The sequence below is a fragment of the Asterias amurensis genome, chromosome 4 (assembly GCF_032118995.1).
Source record: "Asterias amurensis chromosome 4, ASM3211899v1".
Classification (NCBI taxonomy): Eukaryota; Metazoa; Echinodermata; class Asteroidea; order Forcipulatida; family Asteriidae; genus Asterias; species Asterias amurensis.
This window is the reverse complement of record NC_092651.1, coordinates 17,862,949-17,887,200: the sequence shown is the minus strand read 5'-3', so window position 1 is coordinate 17,887,200 and position 24,252 is coordinate 17,862,949. Positions and strand designations below refer to the sequence as shown.

Below are 24,252 nucleotides of genomic sequence, written 5' to 3'. Positions count from 1 at the left end.
TACGTTAAATCGTGAAGCCCTCGAACCGTGGTTTTGTATGGGCATTTCGGTTGAATTTGTTTTTAAATAATATTATAGTTCATGGAAATCAATGATATTTATCATTCATTCAATCGGGGAAGGTTGCTGATGGAAAAATATCCCTTGAATATACCCTTTTACAATTTCTGATCAAAGAATCAGCAAAGGCAGCCCACATCCATGAAATATTTTCTTTATAACCTTTTCTATTTAAAATGTGACATATCCACCACGGACACTCTAAAAATTACACCGCGAAACGATTTGGTGTCAAGTTTAACACCATTAGTGTCTACTGAGATTTTCAACCGTGTTAATGTAGAGTGTCTTGACTCGATTGACTCCCGGGTACCATCAGAGGTGTGTTCAAACTCGAGAAGTAACACCTTAGGTATTTTTCAAATTGAGAAACGGGAGCATGGAAAAAAGGAAATAAAACAGAACCTGCTATAGCATGCTGCCTGCAGCTTGATTATTCCCTCCATTTTCCCCTGAAGTGAAACCTGATATATGACGTCACTAGGGTGTATCCAGCTAGCTACACATGATTTCCTCGACAGTATGACAAGCCTGTGCCTTTCATTCTCGTTGCGAAGGTGGGGAAAATGTCATATTATAAAAGGGAATGCTTTCTAAAAGGCCAAGGCTTTATCGACGAACCCTCCGCACCATAGATTATGCATTATTAAGACGGTCTGCGGGAAGCGCCATTATGAATATGTGGCTCAGTAATTTTTGTACAGCACTTAACTTTTGAACTCGGCAACTCGGCCTTGAAAGGATCATTTATTTTGCAAATAGTCTTTCATGTTTTAGCGAGCCGACAAAATGCTTCTTTTGTGCTCTAAAATTAGGATATATTTTTCATGGGGGGGAGGGGGGCGTTTATATCGTTTGCAGCCGTAAACGGATGTTTTATCGACCCATATTGTTAACACAAAGAGCTCGCGGTATTCATGTTATCAACCCATTTATTGGGAGGAACTTTTTTCGGTAGTCCTACACATTGCCACTGTCCTAGTGCTTTTCAATAGAGAAATGTTTTCTTCTTCAAAATCGATTCCAAAAAGGGAATGCTTAAAAAAAAATCAGGAAATGTTTTGAGAATGGCAATTCTATACTAAAAAAAAAAAATTGCCACTGGGAGCGCCAGATAGCGTTGGCCGATCCAATTTGAAGATGATCGAAGAAGCCCTTTTACTTAAGCACACATTGCCAAGCACTCACGGTCATCTTCCAATACTCTATCAGTTGGACTGACTGGGTTTTTCCCTCTGTGACCATTTCCCCGTTCTTTTTCGTGTCTCAAGCCAAAGGGCCCCCGTGCCCGGTTTATTAATAAATTCACCGCCCGAGGACATATTGCTTCTCCGCTTAGTCTTCCTCTTCCCCTAGTGTGCGATACACCTGCACTGATTAGGCTCCCTGTAATAACAAGAAAACCTCCCTAGCAGTGTCTTCACCAATGCTCGCATCATGGCCGGCGGGGGGATTGGGTTGGAAAGTGGGGGGGGGGGGGGGGGTTGGTCTGCGAATACCAATGCAGAGAATTTGCGTTTATTTACAAGCAATCTGCATTAGGTTTATACTTTATAAGTCTTCACCCGGCCGCAGAATTACCCCCCCCCGCCATTTTTTCAATATGACTAAGATTTGAGTGCATGAGAGTTACACTTAGTGATTAAGGCTGTACATTGCCATTCAGTTTGCACAACTCTCTAATGTATATGTATTAATATGTTTAACATAATTAGATGGCAATTTGCATCGGAGATATAGAATATTAATTTTTTGTTTCACCCACATACCCCGATGTGTGTTAGCACTGAATACTCAGTTTACCTGCCCTAGCTCTGTGGAAAAAACCCACAGACATATTACTCGGTGGGAATATAGTTAACAAATGTACATGTATATATTTTTTACAACCATTGACCAGCTCGGTAGTTCCTGTTTCGTATTACCTTTTCTTTCCATCCCTGGCAGGATGTTTCTGAACACAAGAAGCGTGTTCTATGTTTTCATGGAATTATACGGATCACATCGATAACGGGTCGCGTACTTAACACTAACAACAAGCACTGACCTTCGGGATATGGTAATTCAAGTTGTCGTTATTTATACAGGTTTTTGACTGTTGATTAATCAGTGAGTGGTACAATTACGTTTGACGATTTACCTGATACACTTCGGGTCACGAAATATTATGCATTGTAGCGTGCCAAAACTGCACTGAAAACAAGGTTTACTTGCACTTGGTTTAACATTTTGTTATCTTGGTTAATGAAGCTTGCTTCTTGTTGGCAATACAGTTAAAGCTACTACAGAACTCACCCGAAAAGTATAAGATGCACACTTTGTACAAAAATTATGAAATGTACGAACAGAGCAACCTAAGTAGTTATACAACTAACATTTTCGTTTCTGTCTAAATGTGGAAATCGCAGGCTTGCAAAACTATTGATACATTGCTATGACGTCACACGGCTTTTTCTCACCAATGGTCGCCATTTTGAGAGTCAACTTACATACAAAATTATGGTACGAGTCTAGTTGCCGAGTACAGTAAAAAATCATGCAAATCTCGCTCCCGGGAAAATTTCTGGCAGAAACGAGACGTATTGTTGACGACACCTAACTAGGAGGCCGTGAATATATTGTTATTGTGGAGGAGGAGTCAACACACAATATTCACGTTTTTTTTAAGATTCCTTAAACAAAAGACAGAATGAACCACAAACAAAAACCATAACATGATAATGTTTTTACCAAATCAAATAACTTCAACCACTGGATTCTCTGAATCAAAACAAAGTCTGATATGATATGGAAACTGAAAGCCAATGAGCGTCAAAATGATCGACCCAATCATTTGAATACATTGTATGAGTTTTACAAGCCTTGGATTATCCGAATAAAAAAATACCCTCGCATAAAAAAAAATAGCAGCTTTAATTTTTTTATTTTATAAATGAGCTCCCCTTTTGAAATGCACTTACAACCATACACGCAAAATCTGGAATCAATGAGCTTTTTGCTTGAGTAAAAAATATTTTAAAAGAGGCAACAACATGTCGTGAATGAGCTCAGGCATTACGATTACTGACCAGACATTCTTTATTAGCTAAAACAAGATTCAATTGTACCAATATGGTATCCCAAAATTGTACCTATGGAATCAGTTGCCATCATGCACTCGGGATAGTGGCACCGTGGACAATTTTAAAGACAAATTGAATTTTATATGTGTTCCTTTGTTTCCCTTTGTCCCCTCTTCCCTCTGTTGCTTTGTTTTTGTGTTCTTCTTTTCATGCGCTTTGACCACCTTATTAGGTGGATAACAACATTATGCGCAATATAAGTTGTCCTTATTATTATTAATATCGATCCCAGATAACGTTGGGAAAGCATGCATTCTGCTCTACCTTGGTCAGCCAGGCTCCTTTAAGACAAGGCCAGGCTTGCATCCCACTTCCTACTGTTAAGGGGATAGCCCTGTTTCAGCCCCAGGAGTAGGTGGAAATTTGCCCCAGGTGGCTACGTGCCCAAGGTGGCAACGTGCCCCTGGTGTCAGTTGATTCGGGTCGACAACCAAAATCAGTTAAGTGTGTATAGCCCTTTCCTTGAAGTGGCTTCGAGCCTTGTGTGGCTATGTGCTCTCTCATAACAAATAAATCACCCAAACAAACCATTAATAGCTTCTGGGTTTACTCGTAACAAAATACCGGTAATTCGGAACCATAAACTGCTGTAGAAAAGGCGAACAATTTATCAAGATGGAGAATCATTTCCCGTTTTGTGAAATAGGTAATTTTCACGCTTAATTTATTGGACAGTGTCACATTTCTTCAATTAGTGTCCTCTTGCCACTGACAGAACACAGCAATGTCAATGCAATCGTCAATAGTGATATGTTGATTTATAATGGTAAATCTACAAAAAAAAACTCAAAATGGTAACAACCCTGTGATGAAATTAGTCGCACGGCATGCACGAAGGCTTTAACGGACAGCCATCAAGCTAATGCGCATTGTCAGGCAATCACCCCCCTAACCAGCACTTCACTTTCCGCGTTTTATTATGCGCCATTAATTATGTATTTCCCATTTCCAGCGTCTGTAGTAGTGTGTGAGTCGAGAACTCCTAGCAATTATACCGCCACAAGGGAAGATATATACCCCGAGAGCCATCTCGTATGTTTAACATTTTCACCGATGTCAAGATCGCAATGGCGGTGTCCTGTAAATCCTACAGCATGCTATGCGTGTATGAACACAACTTGCTGCTGGTTAGGATGGTCCAATCAATGTCCGTATGAACATGCAGACATTCATGTGGCCATGGTGCTCTCGCAAACATTACTAAATACCTGAGATAATATAATATGTATAACATGCAATAAACAGAGATTGCTTTGGTGTTCTGAAAATCACCATAGCTGTGCATATAATCACAACTTTCTGCGTGGTTGATTTGTCCGATCAAACCTGCATACATTCATGTGGTTTCCAAAATAATGTGCTAGCTCAAATTACTACATTATGTTAGGCACATTGAACTTGCAACCAAACAAAATAAAATAAATTGATGTTTTGCCCTTTTAATTTGTATAACAAATATCAGATTTTAGATTACGGTACTCATCTGTGAAGACAGAACACTTTCTGCCAAAATTCAAAACTTGGTTGATTTGCTCATATCAAAGACGAGAAGAACGGTATTAAAAATAGCACAGAATCGTCATAATAAAAAAATAGTGTGTTTCTCCTCATGGGATGTTTATGAAATCACATTACTTTGACTGCAAAGCTTCACATCAACACTGAACAACTTGAAAGTCACACAAAGTCCCTGCCCTGATGTGTAGAAATCTTTATAGCCGCTCAGCAGCAGTCAAATCGACTGGCCACAACCCTTGTTAGAGCCAAAATGACTGGAAACAGCATGTAGCACCAATCTAGTGTCAGCTTCTTCATAATTTTCTTCACCTACAATGCTATTTCTTAAAGATGATGCTAGATATCGGTCTACGTGGCCAACAGCAAGTTGAATATGTCAACACTGTAATAAATTACGGTAAAGAAAGTATTTCAACTCAAGAAAATTGCATCGGTACTTAACAATGACTGATTAAAGACATATTCTCCACTGGCATATCGCCGATAGTGGCTAGCATAATTAATTGAACAACCCTAAGCCTATCGGGCCTTTGTAACATGGTTAGGAGTAATTGAATAACGATGTTGTCTTCTTGGACTATGACATTGCATTGGCCTATATATTATGCCCCAACCCTTACAACTAAACTTACACCACGCACTGATTTAGGTATTACGTTAGGGCTTCGTTCATTTAAAGTTGCTAAACACAGACCCCAACATCTACATGTAGCCCGCGACCTAAAAAGTTGCCCGGGCCTAAATTTAGCCCAATGCCGTGGTGTAGCCCGGGCTGTATGGAGCTTTGAGGCAAAGTCTACATTAAGCGAGTCAATCATAGCGCCGGTTTCCATAATGTTTAAAGGCACATTGACGAAGATTCTATTTCATAGAAATCACTTAGAAAATGCATTTGAGTCAGTGCTACGTTTGGGTTAAAGAACGGGATTGAGATTTAGTCCCGGGCTATGTCGGTTTCGGGTCAGTTAGCGATGCATCATACCCGGGTCAGTATGTGTGAAAGTATTGGTGTTATTACTAGAGCCAAGGCCTTGCAAGGGGTCTTTATGTAGTGGGTTTGAATCATCTGGATTTAACACAAGGCTCGCTGCGTTCAATACATTTAGGAAAGTCAGTGCTACGTTTGGGTGGAAGGGCGGGGTACAATTTAGGCCCGGGCTATATGTCGGTTCTGGGCCACAAAGTACTGCCAAATACCCGGGTCAGTATGTGTGGTTGAAAGTATTGGTGTGCTTTGAGAGCCAGTGGGTCTTTATACAGTGGGTTTGATTCTGGATTTGGCACAAGGCTCTCTGGCGCCACGTCAGTATAGGTGTGCCTTGGGGCTCGTGAATCAAATGTTGATTTTGGAATACCATGAAGCAACGATGCTTCGTGTGAATACGTTTAGGCTACCAAAGGCTTGTATAGGGTTTATTACATGTCTGTGGCCATTGGCGTAAACTGGATGTACATAAAAGGCGAAACTAATATATATGGCCTATGGCTATTCATTGCATAACGTCGAAGGCTCATACGAGATAACATGGATCGTGTTTTTTCGTATTACTGACTTGTCTCTTTATAAGGATTGTGTGTGATGTAGAATATGATGAGGCATATATGGGTTTGAGGCAGGCATGGATTTCAAATCGGCACATGTCTAAAAGCTTATACACCCTAAGAACAGAAAATGCCCGTGTGCGCACACACACATCAAAACAAAGCTAACAGCGTCTCTGTTGACTGTGGGGCCGGCAAGCTTCTATCGCAAACGTTGTTCGCAAACCTCAATTTGCTCTCTTCAATACATGAAACGTAATATTGTTAAACTTCAACACATGCGTACATTGAGAAACTACTACAACATATGTTTACAACCTCAAAACATGTGTCCATTGGCTGACCTAACTACATACGTATACATTTTTGGCAAACGTCAACACACATAAACGTTGGCAAATTTCAAATGTACATAGGCAAACTTCAATATCGGAAAACCTCAATAACAACAAAATTTAAAATGTGCACAAATTGGCTAATAAAAGAATTTTGAGCGAAAAATTTATATACGTCAATTAAAGATAATGAATGAACTTTCCATACAACCCCTTCCGACCAGCAGACCGGCTCATGCGTAGCAATTCCAAATAAAATATCACCACCCCCCTCAGCCTAAACAGGATCCAAAAATGTTAATTGGAGAATTCGTGCACCTGCATAAATATTCATGTAATTTTGTTTAACGGCCATGAAAGTGAACCTTGTCTTTTGGGTGATTTAGCTTTACGAGGTCCCTACATGCTCAGCCCCCTTTCCTAATTAAAATGAGCAGGGAATGGTGATCATAAGGTGCTGACACGCATGCACAGCCATGTCGCCGGTAATAAAAGACTGCGACGGTATAAAAAAGAAAAAAAAAAAAAAAAAAAAAAAAAATCGATTATGATGTATGTTAATATTCTGTGGAATGGTGATCATATTTACCAATTGTCGCCATGTTTATTGTTGGGTTTTCTTGAGGTTTTCTTTTTGCAGATTTACTTAATGAAAGAGCCGAGATGAACATGTTTGCTCGTATTGTGTCGAAGGAGTCGCCGGTATTTGTTTGGCAGAGTCAATTTTGTAGTACATTGTAAAAAACAAATGCTAGAAATTGCTGTTTAAAACAGTAAAATAGAAAAAGTAAGGAAACAAGAAAAAGAATAAAAAGAGACAAGAAAAACAATGAAAAGAGAGAAACGAGAATGGTCTTAAATATCCGAATTATTGGGAAAGTTATAACTATTACTGATTGAATTGTCACTACATTATGTTGTGATTTTTGTTTCATACCGTCAGATCCCTCTTTCCACATGATCTTTTTGAACAAGTACTCGACACAGTGGGGGACTTTGGAGTGTTAGGTAAAGCAGACTTGTGGGGTAAATTTCCAATGTTTACGTACTTCTGAGCCTGCGCACATTACCGAGAATAATGGATTTTACCTGGTAAGTCTGCTGCCACCAAGCGTCCTGAAAGTCTCCTATTCTTAATGTCATCTTCTGCCTTTTGTATGTTAGGTTGACTGTGAATCCTTCGAATTGAGGTTCAGTACCCCTCCCCCCCTCCCCCCGCAGTCGATGTGGAGTCCACACAACGTATTATTCCACGTATTTAAAAAGACATGGTTCAAATGCAAGACATTTTAATCGATCAGCGGCCGACAGTCCATACGTGCATATGCAACGTAAACATCCCCATTGATCAGCTTTCTCCCAAAGCCATGCGGGATGAGATTGTTCAGACTTTAAGCTGAATTCAGACTTTTTATGTCGGCCTGGTGAAGAAAATCAGAAAATTTTTTTCCCCACAAATAAAGAAATCCTGCTCATTGGTCTACTTCTCCAGTGTTTTGGATACTGTTCCTAAAAGCTCCTTGGAATCTATAACCCCAGGTGTTACCAAACGGCAGAAACGCCATCATTTCAACATACCTTTGAGTTTGTCTCCAAGTTTCAGACTTTTCGTTCTCTCACCCCTTCAAAATTTTATGTCAGTGAACTGAGCATACGCGGATTGTACGGACATTGTTTCAGAATATCACCGTTGATGAAACATCGTCACAATCCCTCAAGCCGGACCCTGCGTCTGGGTATAGCATACCGTGTACCAATATTAAGCTTCTTATAGAAGTACAATAAAAAATAAAAAGAACACTAATGCTATTATCTTCACTCATGCGATAGAGTCATGTTTCGTGCTATAGGAATGAACATTAGCTCAATCAAGAAACTCTTATGGTTCGTCGAGATGGATACGCAAGACTGAAATCCGCCCCTAGAGACACATGAGTCGTGATACTACTCGTAATGTGAAATGTGGCTTGCATTTACTAATGTTATGACCAGAATTGATACCTGTGGGAGATCTTCCCGTAGACTACTATGCACAAACCAAACTCTTTCCACATGAAATGTTTGAATAAGTAATCGATAAAATGCTAAATGCAATAGAAACACTGGTTTCATGTATCCCTTGTGTTTACAATCCCTTCTTTATTGGCTTTCGTTTAACAACAAAATAACTAAATAGAAACAAAAGGACAGAGTGTTGATTTTTTAGTCTACCCAAAAGTTCATGATCATTAACAGTGAAATGGGAACAATGAAGTGTTTCATTGGCCTTTAGATCAAGTGAAATATCTGTTAATCAAACAAAAACAAAAACAACATCATCAACAACAACAACACATACACGAACAACAGCAACAACAACGCAAATCGAATCGTCCAGATTATTCGGACACCAATTTCAACACATGTGAATGTCCACATTCACTGTACAAACACGTTTGAATGTTCAACATTCTATATACATGTATAGTTAAAGGGTAAACATTCACTGTACAAACATAACGTGAATAAATGTCCAATATCAAACTATAACTTCACTGACATTGAGACATCCCGCTATTCTATTCGATGCTATGTGTACATTAAATTATTTAAGTTTCCCCTCTTCACTCAATGAGTCGAGTCATCGTTGCTTGGAGAATCCTAAGCCTCTACCTCAATTTATGTTACATTTCCCTGGACGCTACAACCCATCAAAGATCATTCTTAATCACATTCAAACCCATCATTTTGCTTCCATATAATTGTTATCACACCCATTGCACTTATTATAGGAGCTCGTTTTTTCGGCATGGGAATTTTACGTTATACAAACGGGCACCGTAGCATTATTATGGAGAGCAGACCGTAAGACCTTCATTTGGTGTCCTGGGAACGTCACCATATGGGGGTCATCGATTGCCTCAAAACACCGTTTGGAACTAAGGAAAATATTTATATATGACGGCTTACATTATAAGGATTATTCATAATAAAAACATAACAGTGTTTCACTAAGAAGAAAAAAAACGCGATTAAACAAACATATGGCTAGTTGCATGAATTATTGTTACTCCCGGTTAGTTTCTGTTGTTGTCTTTGGTTTTGTTGCAATTATTGGTTTGTGTTATTCACTCATCAAACAATCAACTCATCTGGCACTGCTGTGTATTATACCGTCAACGTATGGTTGCATTTCAATCCCCCTGTAATAAAATTACTCAATAATGGTAATTCAGTTATTATTCCTTTTTGCTTTTTTGAGGAGGTGTGGCCTTGTGACAAAAACAAAAACACGCCTGGGAGAACTGTACAGAAAATTCAATTTGGAATCGCAAATCAAATAACAAAAAGCGCAAACTGGAAATAAAAATGTATGTTAACTTTTATCACAGTGTATTTTAAGGGGGTATGTCTGGTTTAATTTCGTTTGGCATAGACATTTCAGAAAATTTTCAAAATCAGAAAAGCGCTAACTGGACATCAAAATGTATGTTAACTTTTATCACAGTGTATTTTAAGGAAGTATATGTCTGGTTAAATTTCGTTTGGTAATTGAATTTTGCTGGTTGATAGCAGCAAATTTTCGCTGAACAGGAAACATCGGCTCATTGGCTCAAATTCCAAACACCGCAATATGTGTTATTCTTAGTTTCACCAGTATTTTTTTGCACGTTGGTCTACTGTATTTCTTGAGTCTGCAGTGCATTATTTAATACGACTGCCGTCTGACATTCAGTAAACAACTCGTGATAACGAAGAAAATACACCAGTTAAGTAGTACCCATACAGGCCTGGAATTACACGAAGTTCATGGCTTCTGTTGACCTTGGTTTTTGCCTCTGTGTGCCCTTTCAAAAGTGTCCCCGTAGACTTTAAGATCTTCCAATAGAAAAATTGTTTTTGCAAAAAAAGAAAATGGCCTTATTCCCTATCATAGATGAAATAACAGGCCTGGCAATGTTTCAATAACGTCGTGAGTATATGATTTTGAAGTTGCACACACAGTTGTATAGATAATATATGCGATGTTTGAGGTCGCGATTGGTTTTGAAGTAAGGAATACCCCCTACAAAAAAAAAAAGTATAGCAAAAAAAAAATGCGAAAGAGAACTAAATGTAACAGAAGAGTACAGCAATTATCTAAAATTAATTATTATTTTTAATAATAAATGATTCCATAGACAAATAAAAGCCTCTCAAAATACACCTGTTACGAATTCCATGTTCTTTATTGATTGAAACACAAGTGGGAATCGTGTTTGCCCTTGGTGCCACGTGCTCGAAAGTCCATTGTCGTCCAATGTCCAACTGATGTATCGATTTCCAATGATACAAAGTATGTTGTCATTTTTTGACGTTGGTGGTTGTCAGATTGGGCGGGGTTACCTTGAAGAAAGCCCCTCGCTCGAACCCGCAGCCGCAGTACAGCAGGGCATTTGCCGCCTGTGCATAAACTAAACGGCCAGTGTACGTTGTTCACGTATAGTAGAATGGGATACGAGGTCCTATTGATGAGCACTTTGGATATACCGATCTTTTACAACCTCGGCCATCAAACAACGCAGATCGAAAAAAAGAAGTGTTCAAAATACATGAAATGCTGTGTTTTCAGTAAGGCTGTATTTTCGAGTAATGATTAATCTGGTAGTAATGTGTAATGTGTGAATAATCTGGAATGCGTAAACTATGTACATCATAACGGCTTGATTTACGAAGGAGTGAAAGGTCCGGCACATTATTGACCATTATCTCTACAACCGCCCTCCTCCGAAACCAGTGGTAATTTCAAACACTTGACAATATTGACCCACTCCAAGTTCGCACAGCCCCTTATAGCAAAGGGTTTTTGCTTAACAGCATGTTAAAGGCAGTGGACACTATTGGTAATTACTCAAAATAATTATTAGCATAAAACCTTACTTGCTAACGAGTAATGGGGAGCTGTGGATAGTATAAAACATTATGAGAAACGGTGTCCTCTGAAGTGACACAGTTTTCGACAAAACAAGTAATTTTCCACGAATTTGATTTCGAGACCTCAGAATTAGATTTTGAGGTCTTGAAATCAAGCATCTGAAAGTAACTTCGTGTGACAAGGGTGCTTTTTCTTTCACTATTATCTTGTGTTATCGTCAAAACACATATTTTAGTGACAAAAGCTTTATTTTGGCAAAATACCACTTCCAGGTGACTTTAAAGGAACACGTTGCCTTGGATCGGTCGAGTTGGTCTTTGAAAAGCAGTTTGTGACCGTTTGTTATAAAATGCATATGGTTAGAAAGATGATGTAAAAGTAGAATACAATGATCCACACAAACATGCCTCGAAATTGCGTGGTTTTCTTTTTACCTCGTCCAATAACACGGTCGGCCATTTATGGGAGTCAAAATTTTGACTCCCATAAATGGCCGACCGTGATAGTTCGCGACGTACAAAGAAAACCGTGCAATTTTGAGTGATACTTGTGTGGATCATTATATTCTACTTTTAAAACACCTTTCTAACCATACACATTTCATAACAAACGGTTTCAAACGCTTTTTATAGACCAACTCGTCCGATCCAAGGCAACGTATTCCTTTAAGATGGTACCGTATGAACTACTACAACAAAACGAATCGAGAGTTTGAGCAAACTTGACGACCGGTCTGCGCAAGTTCGAATGACTACACATGCCCATTTCGAAACCACGGCTTCGGCTTCGGATTTGGCTCAGGCTAGCTTGGCCCCGCGGTTGTTTTGGCAATTACGCATACTTTGCGCAAGCGCTCAGGGCTTCAGACGGAAGGACGGAGGCTGAAGCTGAATTCAAAGCTGAAGCCGTGTTTCGAAAAGGGCCATAGTTACGACGCTAAAATCCACAATATAAACTGAAATTTAACTCAGGAGTGTAACAGTCTCGAACAACAACCCATGGGAAATTGCAAGGATTATACGCTGGGTAACTGACCCCTAACAAGCAGGTACGGTTTCCAAATAATCATAAATGGCAATAGCGAGCATTTTGTGCGAGACTGGCAATCGATCGACGCCTGTTTTTTGACAGCAGTTTAGTTTAAAGGGAAGTGAATTACTGTTTTATGGAAATGCAGTGGCATTTATGTCATAACTATCATCCATTGAGCTGCAATATATGTACTATTTTGGGAGATTTTTGTTTATTTATACAGACACAATTACCAGCTATAAATGGCGAGCGGCATACATTGTTTGGACTGACATGGCGTTCGTAGCTTCTAGCATAACACCTTACTTATTAAAACAACATTGCTCTAATGGTATTTTAGGCCTTCGTATACTAATGTTCAATGAAGTTAACTTCAATTCACCAAAGGCTATAAGTAAGTACTGTTTGAACAATGTCAAATACTGCCATTACAGTATTTTCATTGGCCGCCATCTTTGATGAAAGTCTATATCATTGGCTCAGAGTTGTGCGTAGGTCGTACATGGACGTGTGCAATTTCCCATTGCTTTACATCAAAGATGGCGGTAAGTGACGTCATGTGCAATCCATCTATTGTCGCTGGCCAAGACCAAGAGCTGTTACTATATCGTGCAAAATATGAAATGTTGTCATCACATTGGCTATCTGTAAAAAAAAAAAAAGCATAAACAAAACATTATCACCATTCTCTTTTTGAAGATGTTCAATTTCATGTTCACCATAAAAGAACTAAATTGTTCATAAATTTGTTGCTGTAAGTGTAATCGAAATTTACAATAATGAAAAAGTAACATGGTGAGTGACGGACCCTTACGTCCGTGTCACTTCGGAAGAATTGGCACACAGCTGGCCGATTGCCGGCTAAATTGCGCGAATGGCATTCGGTAATATATTATGCATGAAATTTCATGCTCGGGTATAAATATCAACCATGCCTGTTAAATAATCAACCAGGATTGTAATTATCATTATGGGCAATAAAATGTGTACCCATATCAATCATTTGACAATAACTGGCTATACTGTCATTGTCTCGTTCTTTATTAAGGAACACGTTGCCTTGAATCGGTCGAGTTGGTCTTTGAAAAGCTTTCTGTAACCGTTTGTTATAAAATGCGTATGGGTAAAAGTAATATACAATGATCTACACAAATATGCCTCGAAATTGCGTGGTTTTCTTTTTACCTCGTCGACTAACACTGTCTGCCATTTATGGTGTTGACTCCCACACTCTAAGAAAAAAATACCCAATGTTGCGTAAAATTTTACTCTTTGTGGTGTTCAAGAGGGAACATGGTCGTTTGGAGGGTAAAACGCTACGCAACAGGGGTTGCGTCGTAATTTACTCAATTTCTGTGTAAAACGGCTACCCAACTATGCGTCAAATTTCTTACCCAACTTTGTTGTGTCAAAATGTACCCAACAATCGACTGCCCATTTACTCAGTAGTTGAGCACCATAACCCCTAGTGTTAAGTAAAAAAGAAGTAATGCATTTTTGCAGCAAACACGGACACTAAAAAAAAACATTAAAAAAAAAGCCATATACATTGAATTGGACTGGACAGTATAATTTCCGATTAATCTATGGTGATCACAACCTAATAATAACCTTGCATAAAACGACCGGAGAGTTTGTGTACATTCAGGGGGTGAAACACGAACACGAAAGTCTTGCGAGCACACTACATGTAACAATCTCTTTTTAGAAGCGGTTTTGGCTCTGAAAAGAGCCGGTTGGTTTTGCCAGACCTGTTATTGACGAAATTGTTGAAGCTACTATCCGCATCTTTCCTGGTGATGCATTTCTCCCTTCAACAGACTGTTGTTCCTCAAACAGACTAACTACCATAAAGCCAAAATTATCTCTTTACAACCGTGGTTAAATGAACATCAGACATCAACGACCTGCAACATCAGAATTACGTCCACCCCATCCATCTTTGATTATGACTTGTGCCATGTGACTTGTACGATACGTCCGTGTGTGTAATGTGCACTTTGCATTATGGGTAAAATGGTTTCCACGAGGAGCAGTTTACCCAATTACGTGCAACATTTTACCACAAAAAGAGCATTTTTTAGTACGTCGCAAGGTAAACTTGACCCTGTGGCGAGGAAAATGTGTTTTTGTACACATAAGTTGATTTCACTGGCTAATTTTTTTATGCAACTTAAAAAGGTACAAGTTACCTTCTCGAGGGCACAAGCCAAATCGCCTCGTTGCCCAACATTGCGTAAGAAGGTACTCAACTTTCGTACCCAGCACATTTACTCAGCAAGTTTTTACACTTCTTTTTTAGAGTGCTTAATTAAATGGCCGACCGTGTTAGATCGCGACGTAAAAGGAAAACCGTCCAATTTTGAGTGATACTTGTGTGGATCATTACATTCTACTTTAAAAACATCTTTCTAACCATATGCATTTCATAACAAACGGTTTCAAACTTTGTTTAAAGACCAACTCGTCCGATCCAAGGCAAACGTGTTCCTTTAAGTACATATTAACCAAAGTGATGTATTTTTGGCTTTTGTAGCCCTACACAATGAGTCCTACTTTAGTCCTACTTTTAGTCCTACTTTTTAATCTGCCACATCCAGTCTGGCCAGTCTATAGCCGTGAGTCCAACTGTTGACGTCGGTAGTGGCTATGGCTATGTCTAGCTACCTTAAACCTTGTCACTATAGTCAAAGGACTTAGCCGTATCCATAGTCGCTTAATACAACGCGATGAAGCATTTGGTTGACGTCACTTTTGAATTGACACTGATGATAATAGCCATCAAGCCCACCGAGGACACTCAATGCCAATCTATTATGCATGAAAGTTTATGCTTGAGAAGATACAAAAGCAAATGAAGCAGGCACAAACTTGCCAAATGTCCCTAGTTGTACTGATTGTAATTTACATACGGAAAACCGTTTAATATAAATCTGTGAATTTACATGTACATATACCAATTGTTCGGTTGCAATAATTATTGTAAATAACCGTTTAGTATAAATTGGTGAATTTGCATGTGCTCTATAACCACAGGACCACTGATTGTTCGGTTGTAAACTTGGCTTGCATTAATTTTGTACAGAATTCGTTGACCTCGTTAGAAGCTTGTGTTTGCTTTTGAGCGACATACTTCGCCATCAGGTCGGGGAAAATACACACTTGCCTATAAAAAAGCATTAATATGAAGATGTCCTGAAGTGATCCTGTATCAGGTTAAAGGGTCTATGTAACTTTTGTAGGACAAAAAACACAATGTCCACTGATTTACACTAAACTTACACAGTTTGAAGATAATGATAGTAGAAAGCTTCCCTGAAAATATTACGTGCTGAGGTGTTGTAGTTTTGGGGAAATGAGTAAAACAATGAGACGAAAATTATTTTAATCATTTACAAACGTATTTTCATGACATTGTTTTACTAATTTCTCAAAAACTGCAGCACCTCAGTAAGTAATATTTGAAGGGAAGCTTTCCTCTATCATTAAATCCTGTAAGTTTAATGTAAATCTACGGACATTTTGAAAAGGTACCCAAATCCTTTAAAGGCACTAAAAATACTTAAAATAATTGTTAGCATAAAAACGTGTTTGGTAACAAGCATTGAAAAGCTGCTGGCTTCCTCTGAAGTAACGTAGTTTTCAAAGAGGCAATTTATCACTCTATAGAAGCGTTTTCTTACTCATCTGAAAGCACAAAAAGTGATGCAACAATTAAGGGCGTTTTTTTTTCATTCTTTCAATTACCAGTGCCTTTAAGCAGTTTCAAAAATACAAACCTATATCAATAAATAAGAATCAAAATAAGAGTAAGCAGGCGAAAACGCCATGCTTTTAAATGCCAAGGAGAAAATTGTGTTGTTGACGTCATCGGACTGTGGTATCTCCAAACAAATGGGTGAATTTTGTATAATTGATGGCAAGCGCAGATGCACACGGCGGAAAAACAACAGAAATATACACAGATGTGAAGTTGTTATGATTTGCGCGAGCCGTCTTGGCATTTTATGTAATATGATTGTGTAAACGTTATCACTGGGCTTAAACAAAAATAGCGTGCATGACTTTCCGAGATAAATGACGCTACAATGGTCGCGAGCGGGAATAACAAATTATTGTTTAATTTTCAATTCAAGTTTTTTATTTTGCAAAGATATCAATATTACATCTGAAAGGCTTTACAAAAACAAAACATAACAACGGCAATATTTGAGAAGAGTAGAATGAAATAAATGTTGAAATGATTTGATTTGAATTGATTTGAATTGAATAACATATCAATAAATGTCAAAGTGCAATATCTCTAATTTCTGTACGTTGACAGCTATGCTATTCACAATAAACCTTCGCAAATTTACTTTCTCCCACCCATAAGTAATAAAGTATTATAAAACTTTTATGAAGTCACAAGTATCTCTCAAATCAGGCGATTTAAAGGGGGTGTAGTTGTCAATTTAGAAATGTATGCGCTACATTTCAGCACAGTCTGCCTGCCAGATGGGAGCTCAGGTGGTTTGAAGCAAGGAAAAAGTTTCCCCATGATCAGGAATTAGCAATTTTGGAGCGTCGCGAGCGTCAGATAAGTTAACGACAATCCATAAATATTTACGATACAGAGATTTGAGAAAGCTATGTGATTTAAACATAATTTAGTCTTTAGTTGTGATGTTTGAATAGTTTTAGAAAACCAATAATAACAATATATGATTTATCATTATGTTAGTAGGTACGACACTGCTCTGGAGTTGCAAAGTTCGTGGGTTCGAATCCCACCCGAGTAATATTGTTTTTTTCCAAAAAATTTGGGTAAGAACTGAGTATACAGTACTAATACACATCGATGTATATGGTTAAAAACCAAAGTTAATATTGTAATAATATGAAGATGCAGTCTTGCAAACGTTAAAGGCAGTGGACACTATTGGTAATTACTCAAAATAATTATTACCGTGAAACCTTACTTGATTTAACGAGTAATGGTGAGAGGTTGATAGTATTGTGAAAAACAACTCCATCTGAAGTGACGTGGTTTTCGAGAAGGAAGTAATTCTCCACGAATTTGATTTCGAGACCTCATGTTTAGAATTTGATGCCTCGAAATCATGCATCTGAAATCACACAACTTCGTGTGACAAGGGTGTATTTTCCTTCTTTCATAGTTATCGCGCAACTCCGACGACCAATCGAGCTCAAATTTTCACAGGTTTGTTATGTTCTGCATTTGAAATACACCAAGTGAGAAGACTGGTCTTTGACATATACCGATAGTGTCCACTGTCTTTAAACAATACGCCACATCACCTTGCAAAATCAAAGGTTATGTTTTACAGATGAGAAGGCATTCATAACAGTACATCATATTTATAGAGATTGATTTTCCAGTGTTCACACTGGAGCTCCCATGCGAAACATTATTAGCGATTTGTAGTCAGCACGTGTGGGTAAACATCACTTGAAAATACCCCCACAGGGTGCTTTAGTTTTTATTCATGTTTTTTTAGTTAAAAGGAATGTATGCGGTTGGTTTACCATTCTTAAAAATAATGGCAATAAATAACCTTTGGTTAGAGGCCTACAACATATTTCGATAGTAGCATTTCGAGGGAGCGTTAGTTTTTAATATTTATTTTAAGTTAAAGGCAGTGGACACTATTGGTAATTGTCAAAGACTAGCCTTCACAGTTGGTGTATCTCAACATATGCATAAAATAACTAACCTGTGAAAATTTGAGCTCAATTGGTCATCGAACTTGCGAGATAATAATGAAAGGAAAAAAACACCATTGTCACCAAAGTTGTGTACGTTTAGATGGTTGATTTCGAGACCTCAAGTTCTAAATCTGAGGTCTCGAAATCAAATTCGTGGAAAATTACTTCTCTCTCAAAAACGATGGCACTTCAGAGGGAGCCGTTTCTCACAATGTTTTATACCATCAACCTCTCCCCATTACTTGTCACCAAGAAAGGTTTTATGCTAATAATTATTTTGAGTAATTACCAATAGTGTCCACTGCCTTTAACGGAAAGGTATGCGTATGATAAACACTCTTAAATATTTGACAACATATATCTTCGGTTACGGATACTATATTACATTGTTTTTTTTGTTTTTTTTTTGTAAAAGGCATTTTAAGAAACATTCCGAAATGGTGTGTGTATGTGTAAATATATCAGTAGTTCGCTCCAAAGTTTGAATCTGAGAAGCGTTACTGCAGTAACGCTTTTCAGATTGTGTATTTCTGGTTTCATCGATTCTAATACAAGGAAACATTTTTGTCATGTACTTTATATCGGTTTAAATTCAAATAATTGAAAAGGATATCTTATTAAATCTGAGATATCACCGATATACTGTCAAATCAAACAACCCTTCCTGAAATGTTTTTCCCCTGCAACCGTTCGCCCTATTATCATATGAAAACCCCAAACATTTTCGGTGCTTTATTTAAATTGCCGCAACCGAATTATGTCCGACACGAAAACATTATATCATACACCTCGATGCACTAATGAGCTCAAACGTTGTTTGTGTGCGTGAATAAAAATACATCAACGGTAGAATTAAAATAGTTTATTTGATTAGAAATCTTGTTGGTAGGTTCTTGCGGGATAAATACATGCTCAATTATAACAGCTATAATACAATCTCGTCTGACTTTCACACATATCAAACAAATTGACTTACACTTGTCACATAGCCCGTGTAGTTCAAAACTGAATAGAAAAAAATTAAAAAAAAAAATCTCGGTTTCACATGAGTGGATTTAATTCACAAGCTAAAAAAAAAGTATCCGTCGCATATATCTACATATCTCCCGTCCCTCAGCCCGGTATCCCATGTATCTAATTGGTGAGGCGGCAATCGTCCCTTGCGAGGAGTTATTCAGATCGTGTAGTTCGTGCCCCACTGGCCCGTTAGGGAAGGTCTGATCCCCGCCTTGCGTTTTGTACAGCACCGGTTGAGTATATTTTAAAAGGCCCTTTTACGAAACCTTGGCTTTGGTTTTGGATTCAGCCCAGGCTAGTTTGGCCCCGCGTTTGTTTTGACAGTTGCCCAGCCCTTTGCGTACGCGCTCTGGGCTCAGAGGATTCAACGGAGCCAGAATCCGATTCCAAATCCAAGACGTGGTTTCGCAAAGGGCCTATAAAAATAATTTCCACTCGGAGGCCAGTCGAATTAGTCCGCCCGTGCCTTTAACCGGATGTAGAGCAAGTGGAAAATCTAGAAAGGGTTGCTGTGAATGGCCCGGCATTCAGACAAAAAGAGTAAAAAAAAACGTCATGCACTGAAGCGGCTTCTGATCTTGACATGTCATATAAATTCAAGTTGTTTACTTCTGCTAACGTTCGTCGCGTGAGTGATTTTTGTTCTCGATGTTAGGGCCCTGTAGGTTGGCAACATCATTTCTTTCTTTTTTTCTACTTGAGTTAAAGATCAAATGCATGTGTGGAATATGCAGGGAAATTTATTTGGATAATTTTTAGTCGGTGTGTTTAGTTGAACATGTTTTACTCAAAGTATTTTGTCATCTGAAATGGAAATTGTCTTAAGGTTCATCTGATTCCTTCTTATTTCAATAACATTGTCAGAAGTATTAAATGTGTTTAAAGTTGAAACTTGACAAATTTAACATTTGACCTTGAGAACAAAGAGAGAATTTTTATGTTTAATGTAGAACCCCCAAACGAACCCGTAAACAACAGAGTAGGGGACTTGCTTAAGGCATAACCATACATGGCGCTAACGGCAAGGAACCTGCGACGTGTTTCCATTAGGGAACGACAGTAAAAACATCGTCAATCAAAACAAACCCAAATTTGAGGTTGGGGGATTCCTGCCGAACATAACATAATTTTTGATAACAGCCATTGAGACTGCATGGAGTGTGGATCGGAGCGGGAGAATACAAACGGCTGGAGAAGGATGTATGATTCTCAGTTTTAAGAAACTGTTCAAAGGAGATTGGTGTTATTTGTGTACGTTTCACCTGCTGCACGTAAATTTACCATTCAAAACTGCCAATGCTTATCTCAGGAATCATAGACCCAGTGATAAACTAACTGATAGCAATATCAGAGTTTTAAACTAGAGATTGGATTTTACCATTCCAGGGGCGGACCAATGAATGTTTTTTTGTCGCGGGTTGTGTAAGGAAACAATTTTTATTACTACACGACAGACTATAAAGGCTTTTTTGTGTATCGAGTCAATGGGGATTGCCAATGAGACAGCGTACTAGTCTGTGTTGTAAAAAACATCCAGCGGGGAAACCACCTTGCCTTGGCAACGCCAAATTCTAACTATGTTTCTCAAGCGTGTTCTCGGTCAGGGAAAATGAGATTTTAATGACTCAGATTATTGCAATACCACATCAATCCTAATCATCAGCTTCTATACTGTCAGTTACATGTAAATGAAAAGATATACGGTGCCTATAGTGTTTGAGTGCCCAAGTTCATGTTCAATGCCAGGTCCACCTCCATGATTAATTAGATATGTGTTGGCATTGGAATAAGAATCATTATTTGATTAGCGATTTGCTCTCCAGCTGCTTTTATTTGCTTTTAATGTTTGCTCGAAAGGTCACAAAATCTAATCTAAGAGTTCTGTGTTTCTTTGCAGTTTGCTTTCTTTATATAGAATACAAACATATTGCTTGTATTTTCTTCTTTTATAATCACTTATCTTAATATGAGTTCTGGAGTTGTTTAAATGTTTGAGTTGTTATGCTATTGTAACAATAGGTATAATAAGTCAATACTATGCCATGCTTCATTAATATCTGAATTGCCCGAATGGTGAGGTTAAAACAGAGAATAGTATACACCAATATCTATGCATGCACGATTTCAATAATTTGATTCATATTAATATCATAGCAACATAATTTTAAGCATCTCTCTCATGAAGACACCGCAGACCGGAGATGGCGAACACGTATACAATAACTACGTCAGAAGTGTCTGCGACACACACACTCAGACAACAGAAGAAGCCTTGGTCAATAAAGCCTTGATCGGGGCATGTGTGTTACAAAGAACAAGGTCCTCTAAAGTCGGTGGAGAGATGCACTCACACGACTGAGATATTTACTATGGAGCTTCCTTCCTTTTCTTATCCAATTACACTTCCGTAGAAGGTGTCGGGTGGCCATGTCAAATCACAGCATAAAACAAGGAGAGGAAGAAAAAAAAAACTCAAAAGAGAAGACATAAACTCGCCAGACGAAAGAAAACCTAGTGATTGCGAAATTATACTTTGTGTTGATGGTTTGCTAACGGTGTCTATGGAGAGTGATGTCGATGTCAAACAGTGGACATTAGTCTGGTTTACGAAACCTCATAAATCTCGTGTACAGGCTTCTTTGCTAACGCCTCCAATGTAAACTCCAACAGGGCGAATCGAAGCTGTACGGACGCGCGGACTGTTTTTTGGGTGTGAGGGAGCATCAATTTTAAACCATCAAATCAACCCTCTGTCTTAATCCATCACATGGTTCGATTAGTTTTCTTCAGTTTTGTGTTGTTATAGCTTTCTCTGACTGTGAATGAGGCCCTACTATGGGATTGGGGTATTCCACATAGCTCCCGAGGTTAACATATTTTGAGCATCTTCCTTATTCCCCTATGTTTATGAAAACAAATTGTCATCCATTTTGTGTAACTTTAATTCAAAGTGAATTTTTGTTAATACAATTTTCCTCTTTTATCTAGACAACAGGGGGCGCTGTCGCATTTATGTTATTAAGGGAGACAGTTGTATTTCGATACCGAAATAGCAATAATTCTGTCATTTTTTTCTTCTATTTGCAACATTGAGGTTTATGCCAGACATGACATCAAACTTGTGATCGTGAATAATATGAATATTTCCACAAAAGTAAAATACTATCAGACACCAAAATACCATTTAAATTACAATACAAAACGCAAAGATCAGGAATGAGACACCAAAAAGTGCATACCGAAGGATTGCATTTTCATGCCCCCCCCCCCCCCTGTTTATTATAATGAAACACGTTGAAACTACCGTTAATTAATTTCCCTGAAAAGGCGTTTCATAAGAATTGATGAACAAAAAAAAAAGTCCCCAAGGCTCGTGATAATTTCGTGTAAAAAAAATCACAGAACGTTCCAAATCGCTAGGGGACCTTTTACTCCATTTTGGCGTACACAAAAAGTAACCATCTTTACACGTGTAATGAAACTGTAGCATTCGGCTGTTCATGAAATTACAAAGGAAGCCTTGCATAAGCCAGACATTTTCGTGCGAAGCCTGCTGCATAATCCACTATAATTGTGGCGCACGGTCGCTGATGAGAAAGACCATGGAAACAAGCACAAGTGCCGTATGTTTTGCGGACAAAATTGGTCGCCTCGGGCTTTCCGACGACGCGAGGAGTAGACTACGTATTTCGGGCATGGTTGCTTTGCTTGCCGCACGGCACTGTGACTGGATGTTCGCGTTATTAAACAGACTTACAACTCACTGATTCCCTTTTGTCAAGCTGGAATTCATTTCTATAATTTAATAAAGTCTGGTTAGAGTTTCTTCACTTGCGTAGGTAGAGGACAACAGGGGCATAGCATTGAAAAGATAAAAATAGAAACCGCGATTCAAACTGGACCAACCACTTTCACCAATGAAGAGGTTATGTATTAAAAATGATGTCGCGTCCATTAACACCAATTATCAACAGACAAAAACACCGAACTTTTAACGAAACTGAAAACAAGCAACACCTCTCAAGGAAATACACTTTTTTTGTGCTACAAAGCGAAGTGAATAATTCAGACCGTTTGTCAAAAGTGAAAGTATGACTCATACTGGCACCACACATTAGTATGCATGATGTTTATTTAATGAAACAAAGCACTCAAGAAAATCGACTAACGCTGTAGCTAATAGACATGAACAACATGCGAGGAGAAAATGATGAAGACGATATTGAACCTTAAGGCAATGGACACTTTTGCCAATTACTGTAAATAATTATAAGCATCAAACCTTACTTGTAAACGATTAATGGAGATCTGTTGGTAGTTTAAAACATTGTGAAAAACGACTCCCTCTGAAGTAAAGTAGTTCTTGAGAAGGAGGTAAAATCAACCAAATTATAAAGCCTGAAGCCTTTTATTTTGCATTTAGAATCACACAGTATTGCACATATTTTTTAACATCCAACATCATTTTACTTCATGTACTCCTCAGTTTGATAAACTCTTTATGTGAGTTTTCCAATCATCCCGGCCTCGCCGTTATTAACAAGGTTTCGCTGGGGGTGAAGTAATCATGACAAGGTGAAACCGAATCAAATTATGTTTCGCCATCAATCCGTGGGACTTGAAGGGTCCAATCGACGTCCTTCACGGTTGCCCTCGCGTCACCATTCGCCTCGTTTCCTCCTTTCTTTCCTCTCCCTGTTTTATATCACGGGGTTAATTTCCCCCGCCAAGAGAGAGAAAAAAAGGAAAAATAAAACCTCTCAAAAAGAGATTGAAAATGTCAACAGGGGAACCTAAAGTCAAATTTGTTATCTTCGTGGACAGATGTTATCAATCTTGATCGCCTTTCAAATATCAGTCACTCTCTCGTTATTGTATAAATGAACATCGAGCGACTGTTATAATATAGATCGGTCGATTGAAGGGATTTTTACTCGACACGCCCATATTATGTCAGCGTAAACATGAGTAGGCCTGCACTTTATGTTATACAAAGTCACATTGCAACAACTGGTGTTAAAAT

At 38.4% G+C, this 24,252-nt stretch overlaps 1 protein-coding gene across 1 annotated transcript in view; it reads left to right on the top strand.

Moving 5' to 3' along the window:
• The window catches only part of LOC139936693 (monocarboxylate transporter 2-like), a 130,665-nt gene that overhangs the window by 45,490 nt on the left and 60,923 nt on the right, over positions 1–24,252 (top strand). The window lies entirely within an intron of this gene.